The following is a 15,181-nucleotide window of genomic DNA, read 5'->3' as shown; positions in this document are numbered from 1 at the left end:
GCAATGTCCCTCTTCGCAACCATGTTCCCCAGTGTCACCCATTGAGTCTGCGCAACATTACAATCATTCGGTTCCCATACATTCAAGAGACAGCGCCTGGCTTCAGGTAGCAGCTGAACATTCGTAACTTCACTCATCACCGCATGTATTCCATTCCAAAAGGACACAACCTCCGGACACTCCCACACTATGTGGAGGAAGGTAGCAAGCATACCACAGCCCCGCCGACACAGTCCATCCTCAGAGAAACCCATATGCATCAATCGGGGACCCGTGACATAGACCCGGTGCAGAATTTTCAGCTGAACGAGTCGCAAACGCGCCGGAATCGCAACCTCTTTAGGAGAGGATATCGCGGCCTGCCAATCCTCATCATCCAGCTCCAACCCATCGTTAGTCCAGGTACTACGTAGGTGAACAAGCAAGTCCGATCGAGTATTAATAAGCTTCTTATAAATAAGGGAGATAGTGCTGTCCGGAACATGACCGTCCAGCACCCTGTCTTCCAGGGGGGAGCTCTCCGGGATGCCAGAACCGGCCGGAAAAACCGACCCAATGGCATGACGAACCTGAAGGTATCGAAAAAATTCCGAATCATTCAATCCATATTCCTGCTGTAATTCAGCAAAGGTCTTAACTCTATCCTTAACCCAGAAGTCACCCAACTTACTGATCCCGATGAGGTCCCATCTATCAAACCCCTTTGAAGTCCATAGTTCACCCAGCCTCTCCGCGGCAAACAGAGGGGTCGCTCTGGTCAGTCTATCTGTCCATCCAGTAGCCGCGGTCGCGCTGCCCCACACCCGCACCGCCACTCCAGTGGGTCCCGTCAAATTCTTCCTAGCACCTCGAGAATAGAATGCCCTGTAGTAGTCCCCCCCGGGTAAGAGCAACCGGTCCATTTCGAAAGCAGGATTAGGAACTGGACCGTACATAGCATGGTTTACAGCACTCAATTGAGATGCCCAATAATATCGGCGTATATCAGGTAACGCAATGCCCCCATCGTACCAGGGCAACGTGAGCTTAGCCAATGCAATACGGGGTCGGCCAGCCCACACTAGCTTCCTCTGGAGGCACTCGATTTCGCGAAAGTAGCTAGCCGGCACCAGATCAAGAGTGTTTTGCACGGCATACAAGAACCGGGGAAGAGACATCATCTTAAACAAGGCCGCCCGTCCCAGGGGGGATAAGGGCAGATTACACCAAGCCGCGACGTCCGACCGAAGCCAGGCGAGCGGGGGCAACAAGTTCTGGTCATAGCGCAACACAGGGTCAAGTGAAACATAAATCCCCAAATACTTAAAACCTTCAGTACGAACCGGGATCGGGCATACTCGGGGCAAAGAAAGAGGGTCACCGGTGAGCTGGAAGATACAGGATTTGGACCAATTGATAACCAACCCGGAGTTACGTCCAAAGGAGCGCAGAACATCAAAGAGAACTCCCAGTGACTTACGGGGGGACGTCAAATACAACAAGATGTCATCGGCATATAACGATACACGGTCCTCGAAATCAGGGGACCACCGAATACCTTTTAGGGAGGGTTCCCATCGAAGCCAGGCGGCCAGCGGCTCGAGCGCAAGTGCGAACAACAGCGGCGACAAAGGACATCCCTGCCTCGTGCCTCGCCCAAGAGCGAAAGGCTCCGAAACTCTACCATTTACCACCACCTGCGCCAACGGCTGTTCATACAGGAGTTTAACCCATGCAATAAATTTTGGACCGAAGCCGAACTTGGCGAGAGTGGCCCACAAATATGGCCACTCGACCGTATCAAAGGCCATCGAAGCATCAAGAGAAACCAAGATGGCCGGTTCACGAAGAGATCCCGCCCTCGCGAGGACGCCATGCAGACGACGAAGATTGAGTGCGGTATTGCGCTGGGGGATAAAACCGGACTGATCAGGGTGAACCAGTCCGCTAATCACCGTGGCCAGTCGATTCGCCAGTATTTTCGCCAATATCTTGGGTTCAGCGTTTAAAAGGGAAATCGGGCGATACGATGAGCAGCGCTCGCGGGGCTTGCCGCCTTTATGAATGACTACAATAGAGGCCAGCCTCTGGTCCCTGGGGAGAAATCCAAGGTCTCGCGACGCCGCAAACATACGTAGCAGATACGGCGCCATTTTGTCTGGGCACAACTTGTACAGCTCAACCGGTATACCGTTAGGGCCCGAAGCCTTCCCTGAACGAAGAGAGCGAATAGCGAGCGCAACCTCATCGATGGAGAAATCAGCCTCCATCAACACCCCGTCCGATTCCGAGAGACTGGGCAACTCAAGATCACGAAGTAGCAAACGCAAGTCCTCCTCCGGCAAGCCCGAAACCGGCGTGTACACGACCCGAAAGTGCTGGGCAAATACCTCGACTATCCCAACCGGGTCCACGACTTGCGCTCCATCAACACTCTCAACCACAGGCACCACACGATTCAATCTATCTCGCCTATCCAGCCAAGCAAGCAACTTCCCCGCTTTATCACCCACATCATAGAGACGCCCCTGCTGCATACGATGCATTGCCTCAGCCGAGGCAGTCACCAAAGCTCTGTAATCGGACTGCTTGAGAGCCAAAACATGCAGCGTCTCAGGCCTAACCCCAGCCTCCAACCGTTCCTCCAACCCAGTAATCTCAGACTCCAAGCGTACCACCTCTTCTTGTTTACGCCGCTTCTCATCAGCAACCAGGGACAATGTCTGACCACGGATCACAGTTTTATAGGCCTCCCATAGGGAGACTGGGGAAGATACCGACCCTTCATTTTCGGCAAAATAAAAATTCATGCATTTAACCACCTCAGATCTGATTTTGGGATTCTGAAAGTGCCATGGGTTGATCGGGGCAATTCGGCCCCCAGTCCCCAAACAGATATCTAAGTGGAGTCAAATCGGGGAGTGGTCTGAGATCCCTCTAGCCAAGTGTTTAATTTCACGCACAGAGATCAACTGCACCATCGGCACGAGGATATAGTCAAGTCTCGAGAGACTTCCATGGGCTCCCGAGTGGAAAGTGTACTGAAGCCGGCCAGGGTGCAGTTGTCTCCAACAGTCGGCCAACCCAAAGGCATCCAAGAATTTCCCCAACCATAACTGCGATGTAGGGAGGAGCCTGGGGGGGCTACGATCACTCTCTCCATTCGCCACAGAGTTAAAGTCTCCACCCAACACCAGCAAGCCATCGGGTAAACCCAGAATGACCTCACCCAAGTCGGCGAATGTGGTAGATTGCAGCCCAGGCGGAACATAAATAGACAGTATGGAAATCAATTTCCCCTCCCATCTCCCTGTAATGCCGGCATAGCGGCCTCTGTCATCCAACACTGTACTATCCAATTCCAGGGGAAGGGAGTTCCTGACCAGGATACCAGCCCCTCTCGATCCCGAGGTAAAGCCGGAATGCGCCACCAAACGATAGCCTCTTCTGTTCAGTGCATGACATGTATTGCCCACCAAATGGGTCTCCTGGAGCAAGACCACATCCGGGGAACATCTCTTCAAGTATTGTAGCACAATCCCACGTTTTATTCTGTCCCCAAGACCGTTAACATTCCAGCTCAACACCCTAAGCCCCCCACCCCCCATCCCGGAAGGAGACTGACCGCCCTCCCCATCTCGAAACAGTCACATGAAAGCAAATGTAAAGCAAAGCACAGCCTCGGAACAAGCAAAAAGAAAAGAACCCCCCCACCACCCCCAGTGAACCCCTCAAATTCAAACCCCCCTCCCTGCACCCCTGCGGTAGACCTAAGAGCCACCCCAACTTGCAGTGTGCCTGTCGCCCCATTGAACTAACCTACAGAAAGAGAGAAAAGTCCCCAGAGGAGGAAGATCCCCTGAACCCCCCCCACCCCCGGGCATTCACACCATGCTTGAAACATAGTCTCTAAGCCACTGCAATGGATTCTGGCTCGCCGACATAGACTCACTGCTCCTGGCTCTCCACGCCTCCCTCAGCGCCTCTCGAGTCCTCTGGGCCCTCATGACGCGACGACAAAGTGTCCAACCAGTCACTAACCACCTCAGGGCGGTCAAAGAAGAACGCACGATCAGCATGCTCGATTCTCAGGCGGGCCGGAAAAAGCATAGCATATTTCAGTCCCAGGTCTCTGAGTCGCTTTTTCACACCCGTAAAGCCCATCCTTTGTTTCTGTACTGCCTGGGTGAAGTCCGGGTAAAAACTAATTGAAACGTTCTCAAATTTAGTGGGCCCATTGGTTCGCGAAGCTTGCAGGATAGCGTCTCTATCACGAAAATTGAAGAGTCTAGCAATTATGGGCCGCGGAGCGGCCCCCAACCTTGGCTTGAAGAGTCTAGCAATTATGGGACACGGTGGGCCCGTTCCACAGCAAAGAATTTACTTAGGCCTTTCGGTACCAGATGCTTCAGCGCGAGGTCCTCCACCAGGACATCAACAGGCAGGTCGGCAGAATTCTCTGGGACACCCACAATGCGGACGTTATTGCGTCTGGCCCGGCCCTCAAAATCTTCCAACCGATTGGCAAACAAGTCACAAGTAGACCGAAGATGGCGGACCGTGGTCTGGAGTTCCGAGACATCCGTGGTCAAACCAGCAGTCTTGAGGTCGAGAGATTTGACACGCTCGTTTGTTTTCCCAAGGTCCGCTCTGATGAGGGTGACATCAATCGCCACCGTATCTATCTTAGCCGCCAGAGTTTCATATTGCTGGCCCATGGCGGATTGGACACTCGCAATAGCGCCCATAACGTCTTTCAACGTTGGCTCCTCGTCATCAGGAGTACCGTCCCCAGCTTCCTCCAGGGCACCACTCGATCCGCCCAGGGAGCCCCTTGGTCGAGTAAATCGATCAATGGTCTGAGATTGGGCGACCCCCCCTCGGGACGAACCTCTAGTGCCGCGTCTCTCAACGACTGTTCTGCCCGTCATGACGTATAAGGAGCCCCAACGGGAATCGTAGAATCCAGTCAAAACGATCTTCTCGTGGCAGGCTCGGAATTGCGAGTGGATAGGGACACATCGCTAGCAACAAGCTGGCAGCGATAGCAGAATCGGAACTCCGATCTGGAACTGGGCGTTCACAACAGGGATCAGAAACGAAACCGAAAGTACACCAGGGGCAGAGGGCGTGGCTTATTGGCCGTTGTTGTTCGATTGCCACCTGGGTACCTCGGGGAGGCAAGCCCCCGGCTGGCATACGATGTAGGCCCCAAAGTCCAGGGTGCAGTAAGTCCAGCATCCGACGGCCAAATCGATTTTTGAAAGGAACGCTGGCATCAGCAGGGCATCGATAAAAAGTACCCGTCGTCATAATCAGGATCATTCACAGGATAGTCGCGGGAGGCGGAAGGGGTCTCGGGAGCCCTTAGCTCACGCGTCCATCTTGGAATCGCGCGAAGCTCCTCCCCAAGTATGGTTGTTAATATCCGAAACTGCTGCCAAATCCGGCAAACTAGTGACTCGTGTAGTCCTCACCGCTAAGTCTCTTATTGAGAAGGTGGTTGGAGCACATCGACTCGATCCTCCTCTGGTCCCAAGCTGTTCTGACTCAGATGTACCTCCCTGCCTAAATCTGATATAACAAGGGTGGTTTGTGGCGCAAAGATCCTCTCTAACTCATGTAATTTCATTAGTTGGACCTTAGCAGGATTACCCTCAAAGTTAAAATAATCAGCATGGCTTTCACTGATTACTAGTTTTGATATGATCCTGATTTAGGAGACGCGTGCACTAACCCTGTGTTTAATGATGGCTTTTTATGCTACTCTGACTCGGCTGTTTCTTCAGCCTCAGGGCCAGTAAAGAGAGAGCTCAAAACTTGGATCAAGTTTTTTCTGGACACGAAAATTGCTCCCATTGAGTTCAGCAGGAATGTATGTCAAATATTTTTAGTGAGGGGTATGTATGAAGTTCATTTCCATTTAATTCACTTCTATAAAAATATTTTTGAATACCAAAATAATTCAAACATTGTACTCTTGTGCCACATTGTGGACAAATTATTGTCCCATAAGAATGTTTCTAATATAATAATGTGTGGTAATTATAATGCTGAAATACGAATGAGAACATGTTTTTGTACATGTTTTCCAACCACAGTGACAATCCAGCACCTGGCATATGAACAGTTTGCCAAGGAGAATCATTCTGTCATTTTATACTGAGCCATGAGTTAGTCAATGCACAAGAAACAGCCCACTCCACAACTACCACTTTACCTGCCTATTTTGGGTGTGGTTGTGCTTCAACTATCGATTATATTTTTCTGTCACGTGGTCTTTTGAAATATATTGTAAGGAACAATATTCTACACATCAGCTAGATCCTCAGCATAACTGCCTGAGACTAGTGGCATCTTTCTAACTCTTCTTTGCTACTATTAGTCTTGATCAAGTTATGGAGCCATATACTGTTTCATTCTGCTGTTAAGAGCACAAGCCCCTTTGTCTGCAGTAGCCCTGGGTTGGTTTGGTGCTCAGTGCCATCTTAACGCATTGGCAAGCTCGGCAGTTACCCGGCGGGGGAGGGGGGGGCACCGAGCATAGGGGCTCCATGCAGACCAGAATTTAACACAAATTTTCTATTACACATTTTTATTCCTGTGAGTGGTTGTGTAGGCAGGGCCCAGTGCACTGCTTTGCCTGGGGGCCTTTAGTGCTGTTAAGACAGCCCTGTTGGCACATCCTGTTCCTCTGCTATTAGGCAACTGCGCAAGGCCTTGGCTAGAGAACTAGGAATTAGAGAACAGGCTCCAGCATGCCAGTCACTTTACAGATCTACTTTGAAAATTAGAAAGAGGGAACTCTAAGAATAGCATTGGGAGCAGCTGTGACAGCGGCTAAACCAACTCCAAACATTTTTGGCAGGTGATCTACTGTAATAAAAATATTGAAAATTCTCTTTGCATTCTAAGCACCCACATTAGATGCCCGTAGTCGTTATCACCTTATCAGATGATTCATAGTTTCAACTGAGACTCAATATGTTTCCCCCATTTTCTGTCATATTAATACAGTTGAAGTAGTTTCACTAGGTATACAGCAGAGTTCATTACACAAAGAACAAGGATCTTTTTTAATGCAACCATGGGGACCTCTCTTAACTAATATTCATTGTTGTACGTCCAAACTACCTAGATATTGGTCTATATCTATCATAGTCCCTATTTTAAAAAAAAGGAAATTGTTTGGAACCAAACCGATACAGGACAATATCTTTAATTGATTCCTCCGCTAAGATCTTGGTCAGGGTGGTATTTAACAGAATTTGGGAGTGGAAAAATACTGAGAACATTCTGAGAGAGCACCTAGGTGCTGGTGAACAACGCCTAAACCTTAATTAAATAATCAAATCCTTTGTTGGCAGGTACTGCTCTTTACAACTAGCATTCATGGACCTATCAAATGCTTTTGATCTGGTAAACCACCCACAGTTGTGGTGCTTTTTAATAGAGTTATGCCCGAATGCCACACTAGTCTCTTTCTTAGCTAACATTTTAACCTGATGGCTTGGTCAAGGTTTGGGCCAAATGGGAAACTGACAAAACCTTTAGGTTTGAAAGGGGGCGTTCGGCCATGATGTATTTTATCTCCACTTTTATTCATTTTTTACATTAACAATGTTTATTATCTTCTGAAATGTGTGCTGATGTCCCAAAGATTCAGGGGGTTGGCATTCCTGTGCTTTGATATGCAGGTGATGCAGTGCTACTGGCCTGCACTTCAGGGGCACTGAAGAAGTTAGTAATATCTTTCACTGATTTTATGTCAAGTTTGGATTTAAGTACCAACTTCTCTAAATCACAAATGATGTAGTGTGGCCGTGGTAGTTCCAATCTGTGTTATATTAAATCAGGTAATAACCCATTGGGGAAAGTCAGTAATTTTTCATATCTGGGACTTGTTTTGTTGCCTTCTCATCCTGGAAGTCTAATGTTTATTTGTAGAGCTAGAAATGTATTCAGTCAACAGACACATTATGAAAACTGTCCACCGAGTAGGGAGGAAAGCCCATTGTTGCTATGTAAAAATTTCATAATGCATGCAAAACCATAGTGCATTGGGCAGGTCTTCGGGCTATATTAATTCATTAATCCTATCATTTGTAGATAATTTTTAAATTTTGGAGTTTTTATATAGTGCAAACTCGACCCGAAGGTATCAGAGCGCTTTACATGAGCACCAGTTGCTAATTTTGTTAGACACGTGGAGATTAAGTGATTTGCCCAGAATCACAGGATGTTGAGTGTCCCTGCTGAGATTCGAACCTAGTTCACCTGCTTCGAGGTCAGCTGCTCTTTTTTGCATGCACCTTCTATCTGTACATCCTTGTGCTTTGCATTACCTCTGTCATGGGGAACTTTGCCTCAACTATCTCAAGAATTATAAAAAATTTGGACCTCAGATGTTATGGATTTCCATCTGGCTGACTCCTCATATGACCTTAAACCATTTAATTATAGAGCCCTGTTTAATTTTTTAATAAAGGATTCTCTATTCCCTGGTAGCCCTAGGTTAAACCAAACCTACTAAAGTTGGGTTGCGTGCTGCTCTTTGAGAACGGAACATCCATACTGAAGAAAGACAATGGGGCAGATTTATGTTAACTGGCGCATCCCCAGGGATGCGCCAGTTAATGTGCGCCACAGTGCGCCACAGCTCCGCCACCCATGGTGCGCCGCATTTACAATGCGGCGCACCATGGGGCAAAAACGGCACAGATGCGTGACGCATCTGTGCCGTAAAGGCGGCGCATTGCTGGAGTTGCGTCGCAAGCGCGACGCAGCTCCAGCAAGGCTCGGGGGTGCCCTATCTGACCAATGCTGCATTACGACCTACGCCTGCTTCAAGCAGGCGCAGGCTTTTGACGCAGCATTGGCCTGAAAGTGACTGAGTGAAATCTTATAGATTTCACTCAGCCACTTTTGCGAGGCGCACCTGCCCCGGAACGCCCACCCTGCGCCGGAACGCCCACAAGCGGCGCAGGGCTTTACAACGTGACGCATCTGCCTAGATGCGTCACGTTGTAAATCGTTCGTAGGGATGCGCCACGTTTACGCCACCTTGCGTGACGCAACAGCGACGTAAACGTGGCGCAAGGGCTTCATAAATCTGCCCCAAACTTTTTTAGAAAAGGATCCACCCCGCTGATCTGTGAATCTGGGGTAACCCGACTGGCACATGATTTTAGAACCTGGATGTCTCAGTGTGGGACGCAGGGAGGGCGTATAACGGCACTCAAAGGGATTACTCCTTTTACTCACCTGTCCAAGACCTACACATCCAACTAGACAAAATACTTTGTTCTAATCGACTCACAGGCAAGATCATGAAGGCAGAGCTTCTCTGCCGCACCTTATACACCCATAACCCACTGTTACCGACCATGCTTTACAATCAAAACTGGGAAGCAGAGTTTTTTTTTAGTGTTTCTGTCCTAATAGAGAAAACACTGAACTGCAAAAGACAGCTGTGATTTTACAGTCATGCACTGGTATTGAACCCAATCTCACATTGGTATCAGGACATTGGTAACGAAGGGCCCGATATATCAAGCCTTTATGCGTTTGTGGAAGAAAAAATTACTTTTCCGATGTAGCAAACCTAATTTTGCGATTCGGTAACCTGTTACTGAATCGCAAAATGGGTTTGCCATTCGGTATTAGGAAGGGGCGTGTTTAGGGCGTCCCTCCCAAATACTGAATCGCATCGGTATGTATGAATGTTTTGTGACTGCAATTGCGGTCGCAAAACATTCACATTTTACCACCTACTTCAAGTAGGTGGTAACCCATTCGCAAATGGGAAGGGGTCCCTAGGGACCCCATTCCATTTGCAGGCAGTGGTCCCAAGGACCACTGCCTGCTCTTAAAAAATGAAAAGAAAACGAAAGATTGCTTTAATTAAAAGCAATCACAGACATGGTGATCTTCTGATCTCAGCAGGTCACCATCCTCGTGATTTTTGAGATTCCTAGGGGGTCCAAAATTGCAACCTACCTCATTTTTATTCATGAGGAAGGTCATTTGCGACCCCCCCTAGGAATGCATTGCATTTTGCGATTCCCTAATTGCAAATCCTTGTGATTTCGCAATTAGGGAATCGCAAACTGGTCCAAATATATCTGGCCCAAACTCTATTGTTTAGATTTAGGTCCGTACGGAGTGTATTTTGCTTCCCCTTTGGTCAATTTTGTCTTGTTAATATATTTGCTCTTGTCCTTGTGATGGTGTTTCCAACCAATCTTTGTTGCACTTTACCTTCTTTTTCACATTTTATAAGCCTTTTTCAATGTGCCTTTAGTACCCTTATTGAGAAAGTACAATTATAAAAAATGTTGCGCTGTCTTGTAATGTTTGTTTCAGATGCTTGCTAATTAATTTATTTGCTCTGCAGTCCGGGCATTTTTAGAACCTGCAGTTCCATGTTGAAACTCTGTTATTTTAATAGATTTTGTATATTTGTGTTTTAAATCTGTTTGTCCTTTTTATGTGTCTCTATGACACCCGAAATACATTTTTGGATTTTGGATGATGAAGTCTCAGAGACATGGAGACCAGAAAACATTAGGCACATTAACGTGAAGGGAAAAGTAAAAGGAAATTGTGAAATCACACCAACACAGTTTCAGTGTGAGCACTTAGGGGTCCCTTACGATGTCGGGCGGATTGCTCACTGCACCGCCCGCCACAATGTTAAATTCAGGAATGCGCCCGCCACTGTGGCGGGCGCATCCTAATTCCAATGTCGGGACCCCCGCCCTTTAGGCGGGCGGTCCCGATAACCGATAGGGTGGCGGGCGGGCAAAGCCGGCCCGCCATCCTAATAACCCCCTTAGCGTCTAGTGTCTCATTGTGACACAGACACCCTGCATTATACATTGGGGTGGGGAAGCCACTGAGGTTATAAAATAAGTAGCAAATACAGTGTAAGAAAAGGATTAAGGGGTCTGATGTACAAAGCATTTCTGCAACAGTAAACCCGGGTGCGACCGCAAAAATGTACAAAAGGCAAAATGTAATTTGGTCAATTGTTACCAAATTACAATTTGCATTTGAGATTAGTTATTGGGAAGCAGCGTGCTAAGGGTGCCACTTCCAAATACCGAATTAGTATAGTGTGCATTACTGTATTGTGACCCGATTCATGGGGCAAAACAGTAATGCACACTATACTAATTCCGGTCGCAAAATTGTAATACCATATCACCAGGTTAAAAGTGGTGGTAACCCATGCGCAAATGGGAAGAGATCTCATTGGGACCACTTCTCCTTTGCAAATGTTATGAAAATAACCTGAAACGTTTCATTATCTTTTTATAAATAGATACCATTTTCCTTTAAGGGAAACGGGCTGCATTAAAAAAAAAAAAAGATTGCTTTATTTAAAAAGCAAAGCAATCACAGACATGGTGCTCTGCTGACCCCAAAAGTCCTCCATCCCTGTGATGGTGGCAATTCCTAATGAGTTGGAAATTGGGATCACTATTAAATATGAGATTGGTCGATTTCATAACTACTAAGAATCATTATTTGTGAATAAAAAAATGAATACATTAGGAATACCGATTTCTTATTGCAATTAGGAGAAACCTGAAATCAGGATAATAGTATTCTTGATGTTTGTACATCTGGCCCCAAATTCCTAATGAAACAGCGCATGGAAAAAACACAATGGGGCAGCTATCACTTAAGCAGCATAATTGTTTTGACGCAGCGGCGGGCACAATCAGTGCTCCACACTGCTCCATATTTACAAACTTATGCATTGAGCTCAATGCATCAGCTTGTAGAGGCCTGCGTCATATTATACTTGTGCCAGGTACAATGAATGTAGTGTGCACATCCCCAGGTTAAAAGCCACGTACAACTGATGCAGTGAAATTTACAACTTGTCACTGCGTCACTCTGTGACTTCACTACATCAAAATCCCTATGCCTTCTTAAACAAGGCTTAGGAATGACGCAGGGCTTTTAACATGGGACTCGGCTCTGTGTTCTGACGCATTGCTGGAGTTGTGTCAGTCTTACGACCAACTCCAACAATGAGTCACTTTAGCACCAAAAGATGCATCAGAATTTTCAATGCGTCCGTGAATCAGTGAGCCATGGAGCACTGTATTGTAAATTCAGCGCATCTTTGGTGCTGTTAGGGCATTTGTGGCAAGCGCCAGAAGTCTGACGCATCATTGCTGATGGGTCAGTTCTGAGGTTCTAAGATCGAATTACCTTCCAATCCAGGTACTGTGGTTTGAAGAGATAGTTTTTCCTCATACCAATTTTCCCATGTTTAAGCTTTACAACACACTACTGGGCCTGCACCACTTTTAGGATTTGAACGAAGACTCAGGCAAGGATCTTTGAGTATTTTATACAAGCTGTGAAGAAAGCTACCGGCAGAGCAAAGAGCACCGCTGCAACTGACTAGTCATTCATAAGTCAACATTCAAATAAACATTCTTAATATGTAACCCAAAAGTCAAAACCCCTGCTTCACCTTTTCACGTTGGTCCCACAGTCATAAACACCAAATTAGACAGGTGTCGACAAAACTGACCTGAGGAAAACAAACAACAATCTCCTTACAATGCAAGAGCCCATAGGAAATTCTCTCACCTTATTTGGTGTCCCTTAGGAGTCTTGTATGAAGAGCAGCTCACTCATTGGTTCCCCCTGAGCTCCTTCCTCCAGCTATCAGATCCAGGTGCTATCCCTGTACAGGCTTTCAAAATAATGCAGGAAAAGAATGTCTTCATTTCTCAACAAAGTTCAGGAGTCCTCTGGAATCAACACTAAATACTTAAATAATAACTGCTGTGCTCACTGGAGAGAAGAGCTATCTTGATTAATTACCCAAGCATTGACCCAAATTCTAAATGGAATACCTGTGATTTTACTCAGCCAATCACATTTGCGGGATATAAATAATACATACTTAACAAATCATTACCTTGATCGAGGTCCAATTTGACTGGGTGAGTCCATGATTCAGAAACTTAATTTGTTTTGCTGAACCTCCACCTATCAGACCGTCCTGTTTCCCAGACGTGATGTTCTAACCTCACAAAAGTCAACTCCCAATCTTCCTTGGGCAACTTGATTCCTATATGTATTAAGGCTGCTGTTCAATCTCTTTTTCAAACCACATTGTTAATCCTTGCATATAGCACTATGATGAAGGAGCGGCTCGTTCAGGTAGGAGCAGAGGGGCGGGATGGGGGTATTCGACAGATGACGCAGAGGGAAAATTAAATAAATAATTCATTTTCCCTACCCCACCCCGCCCCATCGCTCTTACCTGCATGGGCTGTGCCTGCTATGATGTCTAACATTTTTCGTATAGTAAAGTAAATCAATAATTTCTTAAAAGAGAGAATGCAAAGGCAGGGCAGATGTTCTTTAAACAAAGAAATGGAGAACTAGCTTCTCAGCTTCTCTGAACATGTTTCCCTGGCATTTCAGTAACTAGCAGACAGGTGACACTTTTTTACATGGACGAATACATTACTCGAAAGCAGGGTTCCTTGTGCATGTTACCACACATTACAAACTACAGTCCTTTCTGAAAGTGATTTATATTAAACTCCCGGAAATCTGTTTTGGTAACATGTTACTAGCGGCATATTGGTGTGTTTACTTTTGTACTGCAGATTTCACCTTTATTGTACCTTTGTGCAGTCATATTTTCTCTTTCATGGGAAGGACTACGAGATCACGGTTGGAAGATTAGTTTTGAGACACGGTAATGGTGTTGCTATGAATTATAATGAAAAAATACCCTCTACTATATTTTAAAAAGATATTTCAAGTCACTAAAAAGTACAATGACTTTATATTACATGTGAGCCTGCCATCTCCGTATAAAAAGGCGGTCTATAATTTCCTTATTACAGTTCACTTGTGAGGTCTCTAGTTGCCTGTAATAAAGAAATGACATAGCATAGCTGCTCCAATTTAATATTTTATGACAGTTTAATTCTGATGTCTCAATTTCTGCTACCAAAGTCAGCCACTAAGAGTAAAGACAGGAGATGGAGCAAAATTCAAGCTGCAGATTAAATAACGAAATCGCGGTTTGACTTGTATTTATTCTAATCTGTTTTTGTACATATACAGTGATCAGCAGGAGGTGTTTATGGTGCTATGTTTAGGTACGCTTTAGGGTACTGTCAGAAGAAGAGAATCTAAATGCATATTTCTTCACATTCTAAGCTACAACTTTTTCAAAATTCTCACTTACATTAAACTGGTTCTAATATCTTTTTGCACCAACTAGCTAACTGCTTTTGGTGTGCGTAATTTTACACTACTCTGGGCATACCCTAAGTCACTTAGGGAGCAAATAGCAACATCACAAAATAAAATGATGGACAGAGTGTTGAAACCTTTTAAACACTCACCCCCAGTCACAGATCTGGGTTTAATCCATTGTTATTTTGCTCAAATGTCACCCCAGTTTGGACCCAGCCATATGCAAATCAATATTGGCCCTGCTCCTCATGGGAACAGTCCAGCCCGAACTGCCAAGGCAGGTCTTCCCTGACCAAAAACAAGCATCCTTGGACCGGTTTCAGGGCATCACCCATCATCTCTCAGGCTAGCTTGAATCCAGATTACTTTTTACCCCCAGAAGTGGAAGCTCAGCAATTTAAATTATTTCACTCAAGTGGGTTTATCACTGTAGCTCAACAATATTGCGTAGGAAATTGTGTCATGATTTTCATGATTTAGTAGATCTCAATTTAAAATTACCTTCATATATTTGTGTAAATATTCACCTAGTGTGGTAAACTAGGGTAAATAACAATAGCTTCCCCTTCATCAGGGAAGGTGTCACCTGCAAACAGCCTTGACCTCACTCAGCAGGTGACCGGCAGTACGTATTCTGGGGGCCATTTGCTTTGCAATGTCTTCCATCACTGCCGCTGGTCTGGTCCGACCATAAAGCGGTTATGTTGTCGCTCACCTTACAAAATCTTCATACAGAGAAACTGATAAACAGGCAATCGAAAAAGGTCCGGCCATGGAACAAGATGACAATAGACACTTTTGAACACTCATTAGCCCAAAATCCACCACATTGTTTAGAGGATCCAAATGCAGCAGTTGCTGCCTTTGAGGAATGGCTTAGAAAGTCAATGGACCAGGTGCTACCAGCCAAATGCATTACCAGCCGTAGGTTAAGACCCACGGAACCTCGGTA

General features: G+C 46.1%; 1 protein-coding gene across 6 annotated transcripts in view; it reads right to left on the bottom strand.

Moving 5' to 3' along the window:
- LOC144826634 (beta-1,3-galactosyltransferase 2-like) overlaps positions 1–13,029 on the bottom strand; it is a 37,766-nt gene extending 24,737 nt beyond the window's left edge. For 5 of the 6 annotated variants that reach the window (XM_078685167.1, XM_078685177.1, XM_078685203.1 and 2 more), the window contains exon 1: positions 12,595–12,788. The gene's annotated coding sequence lies outside the window, so the exon portion shown is untranslated. Of the gene's footprint in view, positions 1–12,594; positions 12,789–12,928 lie in introns of those variants that run through there. The other variant, XM_078685212.1, reaches the window with a different exon arrangement.
- Between the last annotated feature and the right edge of the window lie 2,152 nt (positions 13,030–15,181).

Source organism: Lissotriton helveticus, chromosome 1_1 (assembly GCF_964261635.1).
Source record: "Lissotriton helveticus chromosome 1_1, aLisHel1.1, whole genome shotgun sequence".
Taxonomy (NCBI): domain Eukaryota; kingdom Metazoa; phylum Chordata; class Amphibia; order Caudata; family Salamandridae; genus Lissotriton; species Lissotriton helveticus.
Note: the sequence above shows the minus strand (reverse complement) of the source record. Positions and strands in the feature narration are given on the sequence as shown.